This window comes from Rhinolophus sinicus, chromosome 1 (genome assembly GCF_057876585.1).
Source record: "Rhinolophus sinicus isolate RSI-liver-muscle chromosome 1, RSI-T2T, whole genome shotgun sequence".
Taxonomy (NCBI): domain Eukaryota; kingdom Metazoa; phylum Chordata; class Mammalia; order Chiroptera; family Rhinolophidae; genus Rhinolophus; species Rhinolophus sinicus.
The window spans coordinates 84,308,917-84,330,509 of NC_142501.1; positions in this window are offsets into that span (position 1 = coordinate 84,308,917).

A 21,593-nucleotide genomic window follows, 5' to 3' on the forward strand; every position below is an offset into this window, starting at 1 on the left:
TGGTGCTGTGGGGGGAAAGTGGGGAAGGAATTTTTGCGTTGTAAATCATCTAGGGAAGTAAATCACTGCTTTCTTCATATGAAAGCCTATCTTTTGAAATTTGTTTAGCAGTGTTTGTTTTGGCTATCCTGATAAAATAGACATTAACTGTTATTGACATCTAGATTTTTGATATCTTCGTGATTTAAAATCCAGTGCAAAAGCAGCTTCTAATCATTTTTCTTGAATAAAGCACTCTGCGGTTGTGATTGTTAGCAACATATCTGAGCATACTCTTCTGTTTTTCTCTGTTCCAAGTCCAGATCACTCTGTCCTGAAATGGCTGTAAGGGTGCCTCTTTTTTATGGGATGGTCTTTCCTCTAGATTAAAGCAAAATATGTGAATTCAAAGTAGATGTTAATGAATTCATGGATTATGAGTCCCTAATCAATTGTTAAGGGAAATATAACATTCTTAGCTCTGTCCTTAATTTTTGGGGACTTTGAAAAGGTAGGATATATTATAATGTAAAGGTACGATTCATGTGTATGCCACCTACTCACGTTTAACCTCTTCCATGGGAACCTTTCTTACCTATACCCTCTACAATCTGCAAAGTCCTTCAGCAGTCGTGCTCACTGCTTCTGTCCATGACTTACTGATGTGGCATGCCCCAGATCCACGAGTTACTAATTTATATATTATGACTTACAAATGAATGAAGAATCAGTTTGGTTTCACACTTCTCATTAGTAACACCAATACAAAAAAGCAATGGAAAATATTCTTGAACAGTTTAAAGAAAAAATACAAAAAAATTTACAAAGCTAAAAGAAATATATATACTTAAATGTGAAGAAAAATAAAGATATTTTCAGGCATGTACAATGTCCAGAAGTATCTTAGTCTGGACTTCCACAGGAAAACAGAGTTTTCATGCAGTCGGTTTATTTATTTATTTATTTATTTTTGTTTTTTTGTTTTTTTAAATAGGGAATATTGGGGAACAGTGTGTTTCTCTAGGACTCATCAGCTCCATATCAAGTCGTTGTTTTCAATCTAGTTGTGGAGCTCACCAGTCCATGTGGGGATCGAACCCGGCGACGTTGGTGTTATGAGCACTGCGTTCTAACCACTGACCCAACAGGTCACCTCAGTTAGTTTATTTTGGGAAGTGACCCAGCAAAAAGAGAAGGAAATGCAGATAAAGGGAAAGCAATGCAAGGGTACGAACATTCTGGTGTTGCCCAATTTAGAATTCACCCAAGTGTTGATTGAAGAAAAGATTTCAATACTGACTTTCTTCTCATAGTCAGAAGAGGTTAACCAATGGGTGCTAGGTCATTGTCATCTTCAGGCTGCATGTGCAGGAGGCCAGGTAGGTGTCTGGACATTTTGCACATTTTGGTGTCAGAAAAACCCCCAGACAGAATGTGAGAGAGTAAGCTACTGTTTAGTTTTATCTGCAAATAACTTGCTTTTTCTGTAATTATTGAGATAAGAAGTAAACTGAGAGGATGTTATGAGGCATGTAGTTCTAAAATTACCAAGCATAAGAGCTGTTTGACAAGAACTCTTGGAGGGTGTACTCCAGTAGGAATAGTTAGTACAGGAGAATTCATGATTTAGTCTCTTACTTTCTCTCCCAATTCATCTTTGCAATCCAACCTTACACATCACTTCAGCTACACCAGCTCTTTGTTGTCTCTCATATTTCCTCTTCTCCCAAATATCTGAATGACTCACTCCTTCCCTTTCTTCATATTTCTGTTCAAACATCACATTCTTGGAAAGGCTGATCATTCTATTAAAATAATAGCACCTCCTCCTCTTAATATGTCCTAACACCTTTTTCTAGCTTTAGTTCTCTCTATAGCAATGATTGATCCTGACGTACTATATATTTATGAATGTATTTATTGTTGTAGGTCTTCTTATTAGTCAGATTTTTCAGTTGGTTCACTGATGTATTTCTACTGCCTAGAACAGTGCTTGACATATGTAAGTGTTCAGCAAATACCTCTTGAAAAATGAATGAAAACATAAAATCTATAACTATGAAAACATCAGAGAAGAAAATACAATGAATGTAGGAAAAAAATAAAAATAAAACAGCAAATTAAAAAATATGTATGTGAAATAAAGGCTTGCAGAAATAAACACTGATGGCTCAGTTGGTTAGAGCACGAGCTCTGAACAACAGGGTTGCTGGTTCGATTACCACATGGGCCAGGGAGCTGTGCCCTCCACAACTAGATTGAAGACAATGAGCTGCCACTGAGCTGCTGGAGGGGCAGCTGGATGACTCAGTTGGTTAGAGCACAAGCTCGTAACAACAAGGTTGCCGGTTCAATTCCCACATGGGATGGTGGGCTGTGCTCCTTGCAACTAAAGATTGAAAATGGCGACTGGACTTGGAGCTGAGCTGAGCCCTCCACAACTAGATTGAAGGACAACTACTTGGAGCTGATGGTTCTTAGAGAAATACACTGCTCCCCAATATTCCCCAGTTAAAAAAAATTAAAAAAGAGTAATTGCAATAAATATAAATGATTTACAATTAATGAATAAATGAAAAAGTTCATATATTGGGTTAAATATGATTAAGCAGTGTATATTTCTTATGAGACCCATTTAATACAAAAGCATTCCGATAGTGAACATAAATTGGTGGAAAATTATATGTTAATAACATATGAGTAAAGGATAAGGCAATATAGCAGTTTTAACATCTGAAAAACTAGAATTTAAGTAAAAACATGGAAAATAGTTATACCATGAGCGACACTATAAACTCCAATTATGTAAAATGACTTACAGGACTTACATATAATCTTTTTTTCCCCTGTGTTATTTTATTGAATAGAGCAACCAGAGCAATGCTAAATAATACTTATAGTTTTAAGTATCTTTATGTTCTTTCTGGCATTTGTGGGACTACATTAACACTTGGAAAGCATGTTGATTTGCTGCATATACCTGGGGTCACTTGGGGAAAAGGATATGATTATCTAGTTACATTTGATCACCCTGCTGTTTTATTCCAACATTAAGCAAGAAACTGGTAGTTTTGAGAAAGATATATTAGTTTATTAGAAGACTGAATAGAACACTTAAAGAAAAGTTTAGTCTATTGAAAGAATCACATGCTATTTAGCTGTTGCCTTATTAAGGTGATAAGTTATTGTTCTAATATTGAAACATCTTTTTATTTAATATTTACTGTACTTGTTCACAGTGTAATATTCCTGTAATATAGTGATGGGTTTCAGGTGCTAATCTTTTAGCATCTGCATTTATATGTGATATTTGGCTGTGTGTTATGGACGGAATGTTTATATCCCCCTCAAATTTGTATATTGAAATTCTAACCCCCAATTGCATGGTGATGGTATTAGGTGACCAGGCCTTTAGGAAGTAATTAAGTCATGAGGGTAGAGATGGCATGAATGGAATTAGTGCCCTTATAAGAAGAAACACTAGAAAGAGAGAGAAACAGAGAGAGACGATTTGCTGTCCACCATAGGAGGAAACCAGAGAAAACGGCCAACCAGGAAAAAGTGTTTTCAACAGACACGGGATCTGCTTGTGCCTTGATTTGATTCCCAGCTCCAGAACTGTGAGGAATATGTGTTGATTAAGTCACCTCCTCTATGGTATTTTTGTTATAGCAGCCTGGACTGACTAAGAAGGGGCACATGGGGGGAGCTATTTTTGTCAGATTTAGAATTCATAAATCTTAAATGTCATTAAATGAATTGGGTAGCTTTCCATTTTTCTCAAGTGTAAGAATTGCAAAAATTAATCTCTAAATCATGCAGGCCACATGGCTTTTTTGGAAACAGTTTTTGACAGCAATTTCAATTTTATATTTGGATCAATTGCTTTCCTTAGAATATTGTCTATTTTAGTCATAGTTTAAAAATAAAAGTTTCATATACTATTTTCCCAGTTTAAAATTCCCCTATATCCAGTATAACATAAGGAATATAGTGAATACTTGTAACAATTATGGTGTCAGATTGAAACTAGATCTATTGGGGTGATAGATGGGAGGGAGTCTGAGGGGCAGGGTGAAGGTATTAAGAAGTACAAATTGGTTGTTACAAAATAGTCATGGTGATGTAAAGTAACACATAGGAAATATAATAATACAGTATGGTAATAACTATATAGTGCCAGGTGGGTATTAGACTAGTCAGAGGGATCACTTCTTAAATTACGTAAATGTCTAACTACTATGTCGTATACCTAAAATTAACATAAAATAATCTGAATGTCAACTATAATTGAAAAATTAAAAAAGGAGGTGAAAAGATGAAGGGAAATAAGAGGTTCAAATTTCCAGGTATAAAACAAGTAAGACATGGAGATGTAATGTACAGCATGGGAACACAGTCAATGATATTGTGAAGGCATAGTACAGTGTCAGATGGTTGTTGGAATTATGTGATCACTTCTTTAGGTATATAAATGTTGAATAACTATGGTGTACCCCTGAAACTAATATATTGTGTGTCTGCTATTAATATATTTTAATAAAATTTTTTTAGAATTTCTTCTATATCCATAATTACATTTCTTAAGAAATCTTCTAAAATGTAAATTTATAATATTTGAGCCAGGTATTGAAGAATGAGTAGTATGTGATATAAAAAAAGGTCATGGCTGGAAGAAATGAAAATGTTTTACATTTGCAAAATTTCTTTTTCATAGAAACTCAACACAAAATGAAAACCAAAATGAAACAAAAACTCTAATTAAATTATGTTTGTAAAAGAATTAAAACGTTCTTTGGTGCCAACACGTGTTCTCCAGTAAGAATACCTCTGGATGTTTGGGAAAGTGTGATTTCTGTGGTGCTTTTTGTGTTACTGTCCAGCAACTAATCACCCGAACCTGTAAATATATTTCCTTGCCTGGCAAAATAATTTTTGCAGATTCGATTAAGTTGAGGACCTTGGGATGGGGAGATTATCTTGAATTACCTAGGTGGATCTAATTTAATTATATGAGCCCTTCAAAGATAAATGAGGTAGTAGGGTATGTCAGGAGATGTGAAGGAAGAGGGACTTGACCCACTGTCAGTGTCTTTGAAGATGAAGGAAGGTGGCTGTGAGCCAAAGGATGTGGGTTTTCTCTAAATGTGGAAATTGCCCTCATCTGATAGGTAGCAAGAAAACAGGGACCTACATCCTACAGTTGCAAGAAAGTGGATTCTGCCCTAGATCATCGAAAAGGAATGCCACCCTGATGAAAACTTTATTTAGCCTAGTGAGAACCATGTTGGATTTCTGACCTACAGAACTGTGAGATAATACATTTGTGTTGCTTTAGCCCACTAGACTGTGGTAATTTGTTACAGCAGCAATAGAAAAATAACACACTCTTAATACTAAGAGAATCAAAACAGAACTTGGACATGGTTCACATAAAAAGCTATATATGATATCTTTTTTAAGCAAATTTTTTTTTAATTAAAATTTATTGAGGTGACAATGGTTAGTAAAATTACATAGGTTTCAAGTATACAATTCTGTAATACAACGTCTATATATCACATTGTGTGTTCACCACCCAGAGTCAGTTCTCCTTCTGTCACCATATATTTGATCCTGTTTACCCTCTTCTACCACCCTCCACCCCCACTACCCTCTGGTAACTGCTAAACTACTGTCTGTGTCTATGAGTTTTTATTTCTTTATTTGTTTGTCTTGTTCCTTTGTTGCTTTCAGTTTTATATCCCACATATGAGTGAAGTCATATGGTTCTCGACTTTTTTCTGTCTGATTTATTTCTCTTAGCATAATAATCTCAAGATTCATCCATGTTGTCACAAACGGCAGTATTTCATCTTTTCTTGTGGCAGAGTAGTTTTCCACTGTGTATATATACTACATCTTTATCCAATCATCTATTGAAGGACACATTGGTTGTTTCCATGTCTTTGCCATCATAAATAATGCTGCAGTGAACATTGGGGTACATATATCTTTATGGATAAATGTTTTCAGATTTTTGGGGTAGATACCCAGAGGAGGGATTGCTGGGTCATATGGTAATTTTATTATTGTATCTTTATTTCTTTATCTTGGCTATTGTATATAGTAGTGCAGTAAAAATAGGGGTGCATATAGTTTTTCAAATTAGTGTTTTAAATTGCTAGGTCATAAAACAGTTCTATTTTTAATTTTTTGAGGAAACTCCATACTTTTTTCCATAGTGGCTGTACCAATTTACATTCCCACCAGCAGTGTATGAGGGTTCCTTTTCCTCGAAATCTTCTCCAACACTTGTTATTACCTGTTTTGTTGATGATAGCCACGCTAACAAGTGTGAAGTGATATCTTACTGTCATTTTTGCTGGGTAGCTAAGATAGATGGAAGAGTTAAAAAATCAGTCAAAATTGTTATTATAAATAGAGTTTTGAAGGTAGTAGTTACCTGCAATAGTATGTCATGCCAAATTCATTATTTCAAAATAAGAATTTAAAAGCCTAGAGTGTGGTAATTGTTTTGGCACATCCTTTTACCGCAGCATTGTATATCATAAAAAAAAATATGATGCTGCTTAAAATAGTGTTTGGCGATTTCAATATATAGGAGCCAGACAAAATGAAACAGAAGTCACTGAAAAGAATTGTAGTCAAACATTGCATTAAATTAAAAATTGTTCTCTGCCTCCTTTAATGTTCAATAAAAATCTCATTTGAAATAATTGTTCTGGAATGTTATTAAAAGTTCTGCTTCAGTCACAATTTTTGCCAAATTATTTTGGAAATATCCTGCACTTTGGGGAACTTTTTGGTACAGGTGGGATGTGGCTAAGCTGTCTTGATCAAACATTTGTAGGCTTCACAATCTTTTGAATTATCCAAGATCTTCAGGACTACAAGTGACCTGGGTTTGGTGTAGGCTTCTAAGTTACCCAGTCCATTGAATTTACCCATTGAAGTTACCCAAGTTCATTGAATTCAGACTGGATGCAGGTTTGAGTAGAACAACTTGTCTAATCCGTACTGCATGCTCCATCCATTCATCTCTATCTATCGCTCCATCCATCCAATGGGGAAGAGTAAGACTTCTTGATGCACAAGAAAAGAATGTTTGGAAGACAAGTTACATATTTAATGATGCTATATTAGCCATTTTATTATGGACTTTGTGACCACATGTGCTAATATAGCGCCACGAAATATGTCCACAGCAGTTTAATATATATATATATATATATATATATATATATATATATATATATATACACACACACACACACATCTAATATATATATACACATTTCGTAACTAAAATATATATATCATTCTTAGCTTATATGTCTAATCATTTGTCTGGAGAATTAAGAGCCCTGTACTTTGGAGATGTTAATAGCATACTCCAACTTCTGTGGGAAATCAAGCACTGTAGGAAAGGAACTCCTATGTGGGTTAAGATCAAGAACACTATTAAGCAACAGAATAAAATGACTTAGAATAGAGTTCTTATTTTTCCTTAGAATATGCTGCTGCTTTTGCATTATTCTCCTTCTGTATTTTTTTAGGAGAGAGAAAGAGAGTTCCTTTTTTTATTTCTCAGTCTGTTAACTTTTTACAGTTAGAGAGGTAAGACAGCTTATTGTGTTACTTTCCCTGTCAGTGAAAGACCAAAATATGGATAATTTAGGCTTTAGGGAATGGCTTTTTCTTCTCCTTGCTGTTTCCCCGCCCCCCGCCCCACTCCCCATCATTGGGGTTGCCTCCTTCTGCACCTTCTGTGCTTCTCTTACCATCTTGAAGAGCTAGAGAACCAACATAAGGAGACTGGTTTAGGGGAAAAAGGGTCTCCCTTAGCCCAGGTTTTTAGGCAGGATACAGTCCTATAGTATAGTACTATAGTAATAGTAAAGGATACACATTATAGTAATAAATAGTGTGCATTTACCTTTGAATAGCTCCCTGCTGAACTTCAGCAGTAGAATATGTATGTAGACATGGTACTATCTCAGCATGACTAAAGAAAGGAAAATAAAATTTTCTTCCTAAATATTTTGACACTCAAGTACAGCTGAATGGATAGAAAGCCAAATATGTGGAGAAAAAGGTAATGAGAGTTTGTAAAATTTCAATTGGTTTGACACTATACAATTTTTTAAGGAAAGTCATATATTTCTTATAGATCGGTCATTCATCTGTACTCCCTTAATATTCTTCTCCCTAAATTTGTCTTTCCTGTTCTACAGATAACAAATGGAGTATGTAACTCAGAATCAGCTTGGGAGAAAACTGGGAATTTGGTGACATGCATCCTAGTTTTCCCCTCCATCTAATTACCTGGTGTCCTCATGCTGTTCTGCATAGTCCGGCAGCCCCCGTGATGTTCCATCTGTATGGTGTTCAATATGGAATAAAAGGCTGGAAGTCACAGAAATTCACGGTGGTACAAACTGGAGAGTCCATAAATGAACCAGGCAAGTAGCCATTTCCTTTATGTTTGAACACCACTAATCTTGCATGAAAACAGAAATGTACTGAATATTGATATGCTCTTTATTTTGCCTAAAAGAATGTAACGTTTTTACTATGGAAATCAGCTATCTTGATGGAATTTTACAGTTCTAGGTGAGTTCAATTTTCTTATTTTTAAAAGTTATTTTCTTCATCTATGTAAAAATTATTTGATGAATATGTGTAATTTTCTCTCATTTCTTTTCATTTCCAATATTTAATGGCTGCATTGTTTGTATGTTTCAGAAAAAAAATACCAGAGCTCAGAAGTAGGAAGGCAGAGAGAGATGCCAGTTTAATTTTTCTGTTTACCAAAAGCAGTATTCCTAAAATATCTTCTGCAAATATCTGACAAGTAGAAAAAAAGAAATTCCTGCTTAATTGCTTGTCAGTTTCCATGTATTTATTTTGAACCTAAACTGATTTTTCTACAGAAATAATCCTGAGTTTATTGGTAACTGCTAATAGATTTTTTTTTTTAATGTGGTGAGAAAGCATTTCATTTAAATTGAAGCCTTATGTTCAGCAGTGGTTCATCATCATTAGACAATCTTTGTATGCACTATGATGGACAGTTTTTTAATTCTCTCGGTGTGTGTGTGTGTGTGTGTGTGTGTGTGTGCATGTGTGTGTGCGCGCACGCACTATCCAATGGTGATAAAAAGTGGAGGGGGTGACTGGTGCTGGGGAGGAAGAATGGGAAGAAGAAGGCTATTTCAGTTTGAGATTTAGGGAAAACAAAAAGAGCTTAGTCCTGATGACTAAAACCTAAGACCGGAACCTGGCAATTATGTGCTGGAAGGTATTCATGCAATTTATGAGTTATTCTATTTTTGGCTGAAACATAATTCAAAGGAATCACTCACTGCTTGAAAGAAAGCCCAGGTATATTGGCACAGTCACTAAAAAACAACATTTCTATAGTGCTTCCAACAGCTCTTTAGAACTGAAAGGAATATAAGTGGAAAATCTCCCGCACCTGGGGCTTCAAAAGATAGCCACCTATAGGCCTTTTACTTTCTTAGTGTTAAAACATGACATCATCCTCATCCGTTTAAAAATCTTCCTGTAAGATTTGTTCTAGAACAGCTTAATGACTTACAATATTTTCCTTAATGGATTAACTTTCTAACCTGTGCTCAGGCTGAATTTTCATGCAAAGGTTTTACAGAAGGTCACAATGAAGCTACTCTGACTCTGCAATTTTTTGTTGTTTGTTTGTTTTTAACTGAGCAAGAAGCTGTTTGAATTGAAACATCATGTCTTTGGTTCTTGCTAAGCATCTCTCTGACATGGGGAGAAATTACGACCTTCAGATTGAAACTTCACTGGCCTTGAGCATGACTGATGCTGACAGGAGGCTGCTTTGCTCGTGAAGTTTCAAGGAGTTGTGGTAAGTTTATGCTGAAAAGGGAGGTCAATGCAATCTCATAAGTATCTGATGCCCAGCACAGAGAGTGTCTGAGACATAAATCTGCTATTTCATAACTTTTTATTGAAGCGATAAATGAATGGATCTATGAAAGAATCAATGAGTTAATAGGTACAGACGTGTTGCAAGGTTGGTACCTTAATCCCAGTCTTGTGTCATGGGAAATGGTGGGTTCTGTCATGAAAGTTAACTATTAAAGAATAAAATCCGGAGCAAGTTCAGCAAATAAGCGGCACAACTGTCATTCCCTGAGACCTGGTTAATCTATCAAGGTATTCTTCTTAGCAAAAGCAATCTTAGAATATTGTTTCCCAGTGTAGTTCTCCAGGCAGCCATGACCAGTCAACCAGAGTTGTCAAAAGAAAGTCAAATGTTTCTCTTTTAGCAAAACCCAAATTAGCACAACCCTAATGTTTAGTTAAAAAAAGAAAAAGAAGAGTCTCCCATTTTTCCATCTTTTTAGTAGTACATTTTGTACAACCCATTTATTTTGTTACTATCTAGTCAAATTTTCAAAAGGTGGGCCAGAAAATTCTATTAGAGTTTATGTTTATGGAGAAACAATTGTGTCCCAAGTGTGATGCTAGGTACTGTTGCCTTTGCTCTAGGTCTTTAACTGGTCAGTCACATAGGGTTCACCTGAGGATTTGTTAAAAAGGTAGATTCTGAATCAGGAGGTCTGGGGAAGGGAGTAAGTATCTTCATTTCTAACAAGGTCATTGCCCAATGATGCCAATTTTGCTGGTTAGTCCTCAGACCACACTTTGAGTAGTGAGAGTGGATAATTGTCAATTTTGGCTACACATTGAAATGACCAGGAAGTCGTAAAAAATATTGAGAACTGGGTACTCCCTCAGAGATTCTGCCTTACTATGACCAAAATGTGGCCTGGGTGTTTGGATAGTTACAAACTCTTCAGGTAATTGCAATATGCAGTCAAAGTTGAGAATCACCACTTCAGGCTGACACAAGCTCTGCATCTGGTACTCCATCGAGGCTAATAATAAAAATTAATTAATTTCATGAATCTCAGCTCAAAATTCCCTTCTTATCTTCTTAGCCCTCATTCAGTTTGATCTGGCTCTTAGCTTCACTCTTGTCTTTACAATCTTTGACTAAAATTCTCATAGAGTCCCCTTTGATTTCTCTTGTAGTCAAGCCTGCGTTTTTCTCAGTCTGGCTTTGCATGTTCTTTTCCTCTTCGGGTCCCTGGCTTTCTCTAATACAAATCCCTTGCTTACATTTTGGTCCAATGAGAAATAGTAGATACTGTGGATTTATGAGTTCTAAAGCTATAATGAGGTCAGAGACCTTTCTAAACCTTGAGAGTTCAGGGCCTGTAACTTAAAAAATAATAACTAGGCAATAGTCATTATTTCCTCAATAGTTATAAAGTGATACAGCTGGAAGAAAACCTAAAGATTATCTGGTTCAATACCCTTGTGTCCGATACATCATCAGGTGTATAGTCCCCTCACCTTGAATGAGGTACAACCTGTGACTTGCTTCTAATTAACAGAGTATGAGAAAGGTGATGGGATGTCACTCTCATAGTTACATTTAGTTACATGATTCCATCTTAGTAGACCAGAGAGAGAGTCCCCTACTTGGCTGAAGAAGCCAACAGCCATGTTTGGAACTCCCTATGGAGAGAGCCATATGGCAAGGAATGTGGGAAGCTCTGAACAGCCTCCACTCAAAAGCCAACACAAGGATGTGTCCCTCAGTCTCAGAGGCACAGGAAATGAATTCTAACAGGCACCATGAGCTAGTAAGCAGAGTTTTCCTCAGTGGCCTGCAGATGACCCTGTAACCCCCTTGACACTTTCATTCATCTGCTGAGATCCTGATCATTGCACAAAGGACCCTTGGGAAAGTCACTTAACTCCTCTGCGTATCAGAGTCCTTATCCATTAACTGTGAGCTTTGCAGGGCTGTGAAAATCAAGAGAGATCTTCTAGATACCTGACATAATGGCACCTATCAGATTTTAAAGATAATATTTTGGATGTGAAAAGAGTCCAAAATATGTCTTCACATTTTCCTTCTCTAATAATTGAAGATTCAGCCGGTTACATGGCTAACCCATTAAAGACTATATTTACAAATCTCCCTTGCAATTAGTTAATCCTCTGTCCTTCTGGACAATGAAATGTAAGCAGAAGCTATTGATGCAAATTCTAGATTATCTTCTAAAAGGAAAGGGGCCTTGTCCTCCTCCCCACCTCACACTCCCTACCCTCTTCTGTTTCTCTCCCTCTCACAGGCTAAAATGTGGATTTGGTAAGAAGCTATATTCAATTTGTAGCGAGTCCCTAGGGGTGGCAGAGGTACAGAAATGGAAGGGAGTCTGGATTTCTAGTACCATCAATCTGCCATACCAGCAATGGACTCACTAACTTAGGCTGTTTAGGGGAAAAAGAAATAAATTACTCTTGGTGAGGAAAAAAATCAACTACATTGTTAAATCTCTACAGAAATCTAGCCTTGAATCTTCATGAATACATCAGTCCAGCTGGCAGTCGAACTAATACATTTTCTCACTCGTATTGTCTAAGTGTCTATGTTCTCACCAAGCTTTACAAAACAAATAGGTTACATTTCATTCACTAAGTTTTAGTCCCTATTCGTGTATTTCAGAATCTACTATATTTGTAGGATCTTTTTTCCCCCCTCTTAACTATTTCCTAAAGTCTCTGCAAGTTTTCTCACAGTGCTAGTAAATTAATCAAGGGTATTTGTATACAACATGGCTTGACATCTGTTCTGGGGTATTGCTCATGTCTGTTTCTGTTCTATGATATACTCTACAGAATGGAAGGCTCCTTTCCTCATTGTACTGGTTCCTAATTATTTAAACATAAAAAAGTGAGTTTGATTCCTCATTCTGTATATTATGCTTTGTTAAGGGGACACAGTTCCATTACTTTAATCCCAGGGTTTATGTCAACAATCAATGTGAGTAGTTGGGACCATCTGAGTTAACAGCCACCAGTGGTGTTTGGCTTCTTGTACCTGACTTATTCCACAAGAACGACTTCTATCTCTGTGACCTCATAGAGTCCCTGGAAATTATACTTCTAGCGCTTTCCTATTCGCTCATCCCACTTTGTTCTATGCTGACTACAAATCCCACCTGATGATATACTTTGAATACTTTTTCCAGAAATCAAAAGCCCAGAAGGTAAATTGAAAAGATATACTAAACTTTTCAAATAGTCCATAAGAGTGCAGGATTAAAGTAGATACCTGGACCATTGGGGTAGAAGGTGAGTTTAGAATTTGTACGAGTATGTTTGTGGAGAAACAGAATTTAGTTCCAACCAGCCAGTATCCTACCTTCTATTCCATAAATTACCCTATGGAATGGATGCTCAGTTCTCAATTGTTACACTTTTTTAAATCTCCTGTTTTTCAAATTTTTTAGTTGACATTTTAAAATAAGAAAAACAGATCCCATTTTACTACTAGTGAATGCTATACCTCTAGACAAAGCATGAAGTTTCAATGCAATCTGAAGGGGGGATAAAAAAACAAAAGCAAACATCTGGAATGACTGCCAATTACATCTTCTGTAATAATACAGATCTTCAATTTCCTGAGGATTGGTTCAAATACATATTAATATAAAATGGAAAAATTCTAATTTGGAATTATTTGAGGTTTGTTACTGAAGAGTAATGTGAAAGAGAAGCGTTCATCCAATTTAAAATATAGCTCATTGTATTAAAACTTTCTGGAAAGGCTTTGCTAAACTTTAGTTTATATTTTTGTTTCTCAAAATACCAGAAAGCAGATCATGGAAAGAGAACAACTTAAAAGCACTTTTAGAGTATGAAGGGAATAGATAAATGAAAAACATATATACAGAGTCAAAGTCAATACCAAATAGCTTTAATCCTATTGGCAGTAGGCTTATTTTCAAGGCAGTAGCAACTGGTTGATCAATATAAGTAAACATTGTGTACAATTGCTGCGATAAAGTCTATATTCCTTAACCCTTTTCGTGTAGAAAGAGGGCAAGCAATATTGGGAAACCTAGCAATGGTCTAATAGAATTTAGTAAGATTTTCTGTGATGTGAATTTGGAAGTGTATTTTGGAAATATATTTTGGTTTTGCCAGGAACCGTCTAATGAGCTGCTTGACTCTAGAAAAAAGGAATAGTCAGGAGCCCTGATCTGCAGATTTGGATCTTACTTACCAAAGTGCAAAACCTGGAGTCACCCAAGTAGTAAGTGTTTTGACAAAGTAACCCCAAACTAAAAACATTCCGGTGAATTTGCAAGTTTATACATCACACTATTAAATGAAAAGTAGCTTTTCTGTTGACTCCAGCTACAAAGCACATATTCCACGACCAAACATTTAACAGCTATATAAACAATGCCAAAATAAAGGGGGTAGGGAGCTGGGAGAGGAAGGAAATAATCATTTATATAAATTTGAAATACAAAATGTTCCAAGCAAAAATGAGTTACATTTTGAAAGTATTTTTTTCAATGTCAAAATGTTTTCTAAAGTGCCAAAGAGAGATGGAAAATATTTTTTACTTACAAACATAATTAGACTCACACATATTCAACCCATTAGCGTTGTCTTTGCCCACAATGCTCTCTATTACCAATTCTTCTGCACTGCTCATTCTATACAGATGACAGCTTGTATAATAATGGATGCATAAGCATGTAACAAACATAAACATTGGTTTGCCCCTAAAGATTTGCATGAAAAACAAGTAAAAAGCCCTGCCGTAATTCCATGAAATTGATTGACCCAGCATCCAACCACTGGCTAGATCAGTCCCTTTTGCTTCTTTGATACAATTGTATCAACATGTATAAGATGATGTCATGGAAATACAGGACATGAAAATATTTTGAGCACTATCAAAAAAGATAAGAATGTAGCCAACAGTGTTAAGTGTGTTTTATAGAATAAAAAATTTAAGAAAAATTGATAGTACATTCCATGTGTCAACTACATAAAACTATTCACATTTCTCTGCACAAGCCATGTCTCTATGCATTCATACATCCGCCGAATGGAATCTTTCCTTTACCATAAATTTCTTCTTTCCCTTTATATGCCTGCAAAACTCCTAACAATTTTTGTGTTAAATATTCCCTGTATGCAACAGTCCCTACTTTTATGCTAATTTTTGCATTCCTCTTTTGTAGTTGTAGTTATACTGTATTCCACTTTTTTTTTTTTTAACACATTGATTTAGTAGAGTGTAAACATCTCAAGGTCATGAAGGCTACTTTATTTACCTTTATATCCCATTTTCCTAGGATTTTTGCTAATGTTGTAGTGATCAAAATGTTAAACAAATCTTGAATGTAACAATAACTTATACAATGTTCAGAGTTTCAAAAAGTGCTTTCTCATATGTTATTTAATCTTTTAACAAGTCAGTGAGAAAGCTCTATGTTAACCAGATATATAATTAACTAGAGCAATGTAGTATTTAATCGTTGGATAACAAAATAGTAATTTCTAAACATGGCAACTGATCAAACTCACCAGGAGAGATTTCTCACGAATTAAAAGCTAAACTAAAATGAATACCTCAATGGTATAATATACAAGGGGTACAGAGGGGAGTACTGGAATACTGGATATACACCATCATAAATAAGATCTGACTATACTTTCTATTTTGTAAATTCCTTATTTCCAACTAATACCAGTTTGAAGGTGGCTTTCAATATTATCACATATAGATCCACCTCATTTTTTCTTTTCAGTGACTCTGATGTATGCCAATATATGGATGCACAATTTATTTAACCAAGTCTCAATTTGGTTTTGTTGGTTTTTTGGGGGGTGGGTGTTATGGTGTTTGTTTTGCTCTTACAAAGAAAGCTTTGTATAATATCATATCATATCATATCATATCATATCATATCATATCATATATACACACACACACACATACACATATCTTTATTTTTATCTTTACATATGTATCTTTACATCTTTGCTGAGTATATTTAGAGATTTTATTACCATAGTTGTGTTGCTGGCCCCAAAGGTATACACATTTAAAATTTTGATAGATGTTGCAATTAGATTCCAAAATTTTTGTATTAATTTTAATTCCCACCCAGGAGAATTGAGAGTACTGATTCACTCCATGTTTGCCTACGGAGGTAATATCCAACTTTAGCCTTGACCCATCCTGATTGTGCAAATTGGCATCTTGTTTCTGTTATATTTCATTTTCTTTAATTATGAATGAGATTGAGCATCTCTTCATATACTTATTGGCCATTTGTGTATGTGCACATGTGTGTACCATCTGTTCATATTCTTGATCCATTTTTCTTTAATATTGTGATTCGTTTACTATATATATGTAACAGCTATATATATATGTACACATATATATATAGTAACAGCTCGAGTATATAAAGAAATTTGTCTTTTTACATGACTTGCAAATATTGTCATTAGCTATCACCTTGGGAGAGTAGTTCAAACGTACAGATCACTTCCTCTCTTCCCACCAGCCTTGACCTACTGAAACTTTGGAAGTGAGAAGTAGGAATCTAAGATTTTGGAAAATTTCCTTCAGGTGATTCTCCTGTAGCTGACCAACGGACAGTGTCTGAGAACTACTGACTTACAGAGGAGGCAGGAAATAGTTAAGTACAAAACCGATGTTGATAGAGAAGCTATTTTTGATAGTAACATTCAAGAAGAGTCATGGAAACCATGACTACACCCAACTGGGAATCCTTTCCTCATGGATGTTAATCTGGAAGTTATTTTTCCTGACAAAAGGATCACAGCAATAAAACTCCTCTTGGCATCATAGCATAGTAGAAATATAGAAACTTTCCAAGAAATAGAGTTATAAATCTATTTCTGGGATACCTCAGAGAAGATATTTGTGGGGCATTTGGAAGAAGCCACTATTCTTTTCAATGAGATGGGCCAAATGAAGATGCAAAGGCTGAGAATTATCAGTAAGACTGATCACCAATAGCTGATGATAAAGGGGACATGATTATTCTGGATAAGAGGTACTCCTGGAACTTATGCCAGTTCTTTAATGAGGAATTTATTTATTATTATTATTACTAATATTATTATTCAGCTTTATTCAGATCACGTACAGTAATAATAATTATAATAGTAATAGCTACCATTTTTAGCATTTTGCTAAGTCCTTTATGTAAACTCTCTGACTTAGTACCTATAAAGTAGCCACTATCATCCACTTTTTGCGCATAAAAATGAGTTGAAAATGGTTAAATGGTTTGTCTGAGGTTGTTCAGATGGCAGGTGGCAAAGTGTAGGCTTAGCTTTGACCAGTTTAGCTCAAGTATGTAGTCGTAACCACCATGGCTCACTTCTAAACTTTACAGTTAATTTTTAATAAAGTAAGGTGAATGACATGAAGTTATCATTCCACAAAGTGGGCCTAGACTCTAGGAAATATCTTGTTTTTCCCTTCCTCCTCATTTTTTCACTTTAACCCATAAACAAGAAAATTTCTACTGGTACTTCAAGACTATTGAGAAAATACAGGGAGACAGTGTTTATATTTTTTAGGTAGAATAACTTATCGAAAGCTCTTATTTGTGTTAAAAGATTATGGCTCATGTGTAGTGTCCTCCTAAATTGATCCTTTTATTCTCTCTCACTCTCTCTCTCTCTCTCTCTCTCTCCCCTATTTACTCTCTCATTGGCTAAATGAGGGCTGATACTGTTTCCACTCTCCATAAGGTAAGGGGGGTGGGGGGTGGGAGATGAAGGTAAGGGGGATCAAATATATGGTGATGGAAGGAGAACTGACTCTGGGTGGTGAACACACAATGGGATTTATAGATGATGTAATACAGAATTGTACCCCTGAAATCTACGTAATTTTACTAACAATTGTCACCCCAATAAATTAAAAAAAAAAAAAAAAAGAAAGGGACAAAACTGGGCTTCCATCTAGCAGACCCAAACAGATTTCAGCTCTCTGCTCCATGTTCTCCACCAGAACCAAAAGTTGATATTGTAAGCTTACCCCACTAGAACATGTCTGTGCTTTTTCAGTTGACTAGAATTTGGGGGAGATTGTATGGGAATGATTTAGTGTCTCCCATGAAAACACGTGGTTCAGTAGGTAGGTATCTTTTAGAATAAAAATAAGGATTAACATCTGAGGAAGGAATCGTCTCATGGGAAGATGGGTAGACTTCTTTTGACTGTAGTACCTGGTGCTTAATGGTCAGAAACTGGATTTGACAGGTGCCTGCTGGTTGTGAAGATTGGACTCCAGCTTTTAGTATGATCTCAGATGTAAGTTCTAGGCTGCCTTTCACAAGAGAACTCTTTCCAAAGGTTAAGAAAGCTTTGTCCAGAAGATAGATTAAGAGAGATCAGTTTGAAGCAGAGAGAAGCAGAGATTTTTCCACAGATTAGGAGTCTCTCTTAGGAAGCATAGTATAGGATAGTGGTTTCATTTCTTCAGGCCTTTGCTGATCATGAAAGCTAGAGAGAAATCATGGGCAGGCTTTGCTTTGATATCTAGTCTTCTAGTTGGCTTTTTCTGTTATTCCTCCTGTATCCTATTTATAACCCAAGGTGAAGATAACTATTATCCTATAGAAGTTAGACTTCGGAATGACAAAAAGCCGAGTGCTTATACAAACTTAAGAGAATTAACTGGTGAGAAAGAAAACAGTTTTGAGGAGGAAACATGTAGCAGAGGTCTTACTGGTCTCTCAAAATATAGGCTCATTGAGGACCAACATCAAACTAGGACCAAAAAAATGTGCAGACACCTAGGTGAGAGTTCCTGCTAAGATAATTAATCCTCAGTGTCCTTATGGGGGATGTTCTACGGTAATAGGTAATGTGCAATGGTACTAAAGTTCAAAAGTAACTTGTAATCTTAATCTTAAGGTATATAAAAATATACCTTAAATATGGTAGCCATAGAATTTAAGCCATTTTGTTTTATTTTATTGTGTTTTGTTTTGTTTTATTTTAATTTTCCTGTTATAATCACGCAGTGCTTGCCTTCTTGATGAAATTTAAGGTCATTCAACTTGGAGGCCTGGAAATGCAAATCTTAAAGTTACAGATGGTATATATAGAAATGATGTTGTTTTGCGTGTATGGGGATACAGTGAGTCAAGAAAGAAGCCTCACTTAAGTCCTGGAGACTAGGGGTACCACCATTGGAAATGTCTGTGTTTTTCAAAGAGCTTAGACAGGGTCAAATGTTACTGTCTAAAACACTAATCAAGGCATAGTTTTCTGCCCTAGATATGTGAGGCACAATGTCACAATTTTTCTTCCCAAATATGGTTAAATTTCCAGATTTGTGTATAACCTCAGATGTAAGTTTCAGGCTGCCTTTAACAAGAGAGCTTGTACAAGGATGTGGCTGAAATAAAGGTTTTCTCTTTCTTTAATGCTTTCTTGTTTTCTCTGTCTACACCCTGGCTTTGTCTTTTATCAGAAATATGTGCCTGGATTGGACTATATACTGGGTTCTGAAAGCATGATTTTGCAATGGACTAGCCCCCATAGCCTAGATTACTGCTTGTGCATTGTAAATTTTGTGTGAGGGGTGCTGGTGCTGTCATGCTTCCTCTTTGCCACTTTGGAGTCTTCAGGAAAAGTGGGATGTATGAAAGAGCCCAGGATTTTTTCAATTCAACTGCGAAGCTCCAAAGGACCTACTCCCTTTCCTGGGGGTGGGTGTGGAGAGACAGCCCATACCTGCAACACTGATGCAAACAGCACTGATTCTGTTCAATGTCTGAAATAAAATCTTGACTGACAATGTGGTTTTTTCTTCATTTTGACTCATTTTGCATCTGTTTCCAATGGGTGAAAGTCAGGACTGGGAGGATTGATGAATCATTCTCAATTAATACACTTACTATCTTTTCAAGTCAACATTAAGACCCCAGCAGTAGTCAGATGCAAAATGTCACATACTGGATGATTCCATTTATGTGAATTATCCAGAAAGTACAAATCTACAGAGACAGTGGCTGTGTGGGGCTGAGAGTGAAAATGGGGCGTCAATGTAAATGGGCACATGATTCCTTTTTGGAGTCATGGAAATGCTCTAAAAACAGATGGTGGGGATGACTGTACAGCCCTGTAAATTTACTAAAAAAAAAATCATTGAATGGTACACTGACAATAATTGAATCATATGGTATGTAAATAAAACTGCTTTAAAAATAATAAAGATTCACAACTCATTAAGGAGTATTATAGATGAATACCTGAAACAGGGGTAGCCCAAATGAAAACTGCTGGTAAAATGCTCATTTCTAGAGTGTCCAGATCAGGTAAGTAACATTCTTTACACCAGGACTTTTCTTGAATGACTGTTGCACCTGTTAACTCAGCATTAACTGTAAACAAGTCTACAGCCAAGCAATGGAGCTTGTACTTTCTTTGTGTCGCGCAGCAAAGACAAGCCCCGACCACTTAGGGACCTGCTCCACTCTGTTGATAACTTTGAAAATATCTCTTGGTAAATAGTAAAGCACTTTTTCATTTGGCTTTTATAGCTAAATGTTTCAAACATATGTGCTAAGACTTACTTTCATAATTGTGAAATACAATGTTGGACAATTAAGTTTGTGAACTCACCTAGAAAAAGTGCTACGTACTTCATTGCTGAATATCACTATTGTCACCTTTGAAGTACTCCCCTTGGGAAACTATGCACCGATGCCAGCCCCTAGTGTACCCTCTAAAGCAATTTTGGAACTCTTTTTCTGGAATGGCCATCAGAGCTGTCGTCGTATTACCCTTGATGTCCTGAATGTCATCAAAATGTCTTCCTTTCAATATTTCCTTTATCTTTGGGTAAAGAAAGTAGTCATTGGGGCCATATCAGGTGAATAGGGAGGGAGTTCTAATACAGCTAGTTGTTTACTGGCTGAAAATTCCCCCACAGACAGTGCCGTGTGAGCTGTTGCATTGTCGTGATGCAAGAGCCATGAATTGTTGGTGAAAAGTTAAGGTCATCTAACGTTTTCACACAGCCTTTCCAGCACTTCCGAATAGTAAACTTGGATAACTTTTTGTCTACTTGGTACAAATTCATAGTGAATTATCCCTCTGATATCAAATAAGGTTAGCAACATAGTTGCAACAAATTCATGAACTTAATTGTTCAACCTTGTATATTATTTATTTAAAAATATAGCCATTTTCCTAAGGCTTCTTGCTGCATGGGTGAATTATTATTACAAGTAAAATTCTGTAATCCCTTCCGGAAAACGAGGCTGGACAGTGCCCTGACATATATGTTGTTGTTAATGGACAGCATCAAACCTGTTTGCAAGTGAAGCAATCTGTATGCAAATGGTAACCACGATCTGACCCAATGTGCAGAACAATTTGATCTGGAGTTTTAAAGCACATTGGAATTAAAAAGAAAAGACATAACTGGTGATTTTAACTAGCTAAAATTTTAATTATACAGCTGTCTGATCGTGAATTATATTTTTCAAACTTACTTGATGCCTTTCACGGCACACTTTCAAATCATGGATGAGGACCCCTAGGTCCTTTATTCTTCAGGATTCAGAAACATTTTGAGGTTCAACACTCCAAACTTACATTCTAAACCTAGTGGCTCACTTGAATTTTTCATCTCTTCCTAGTTATGAAATTAAGTAGTTGGTTGGATTATGTACTTG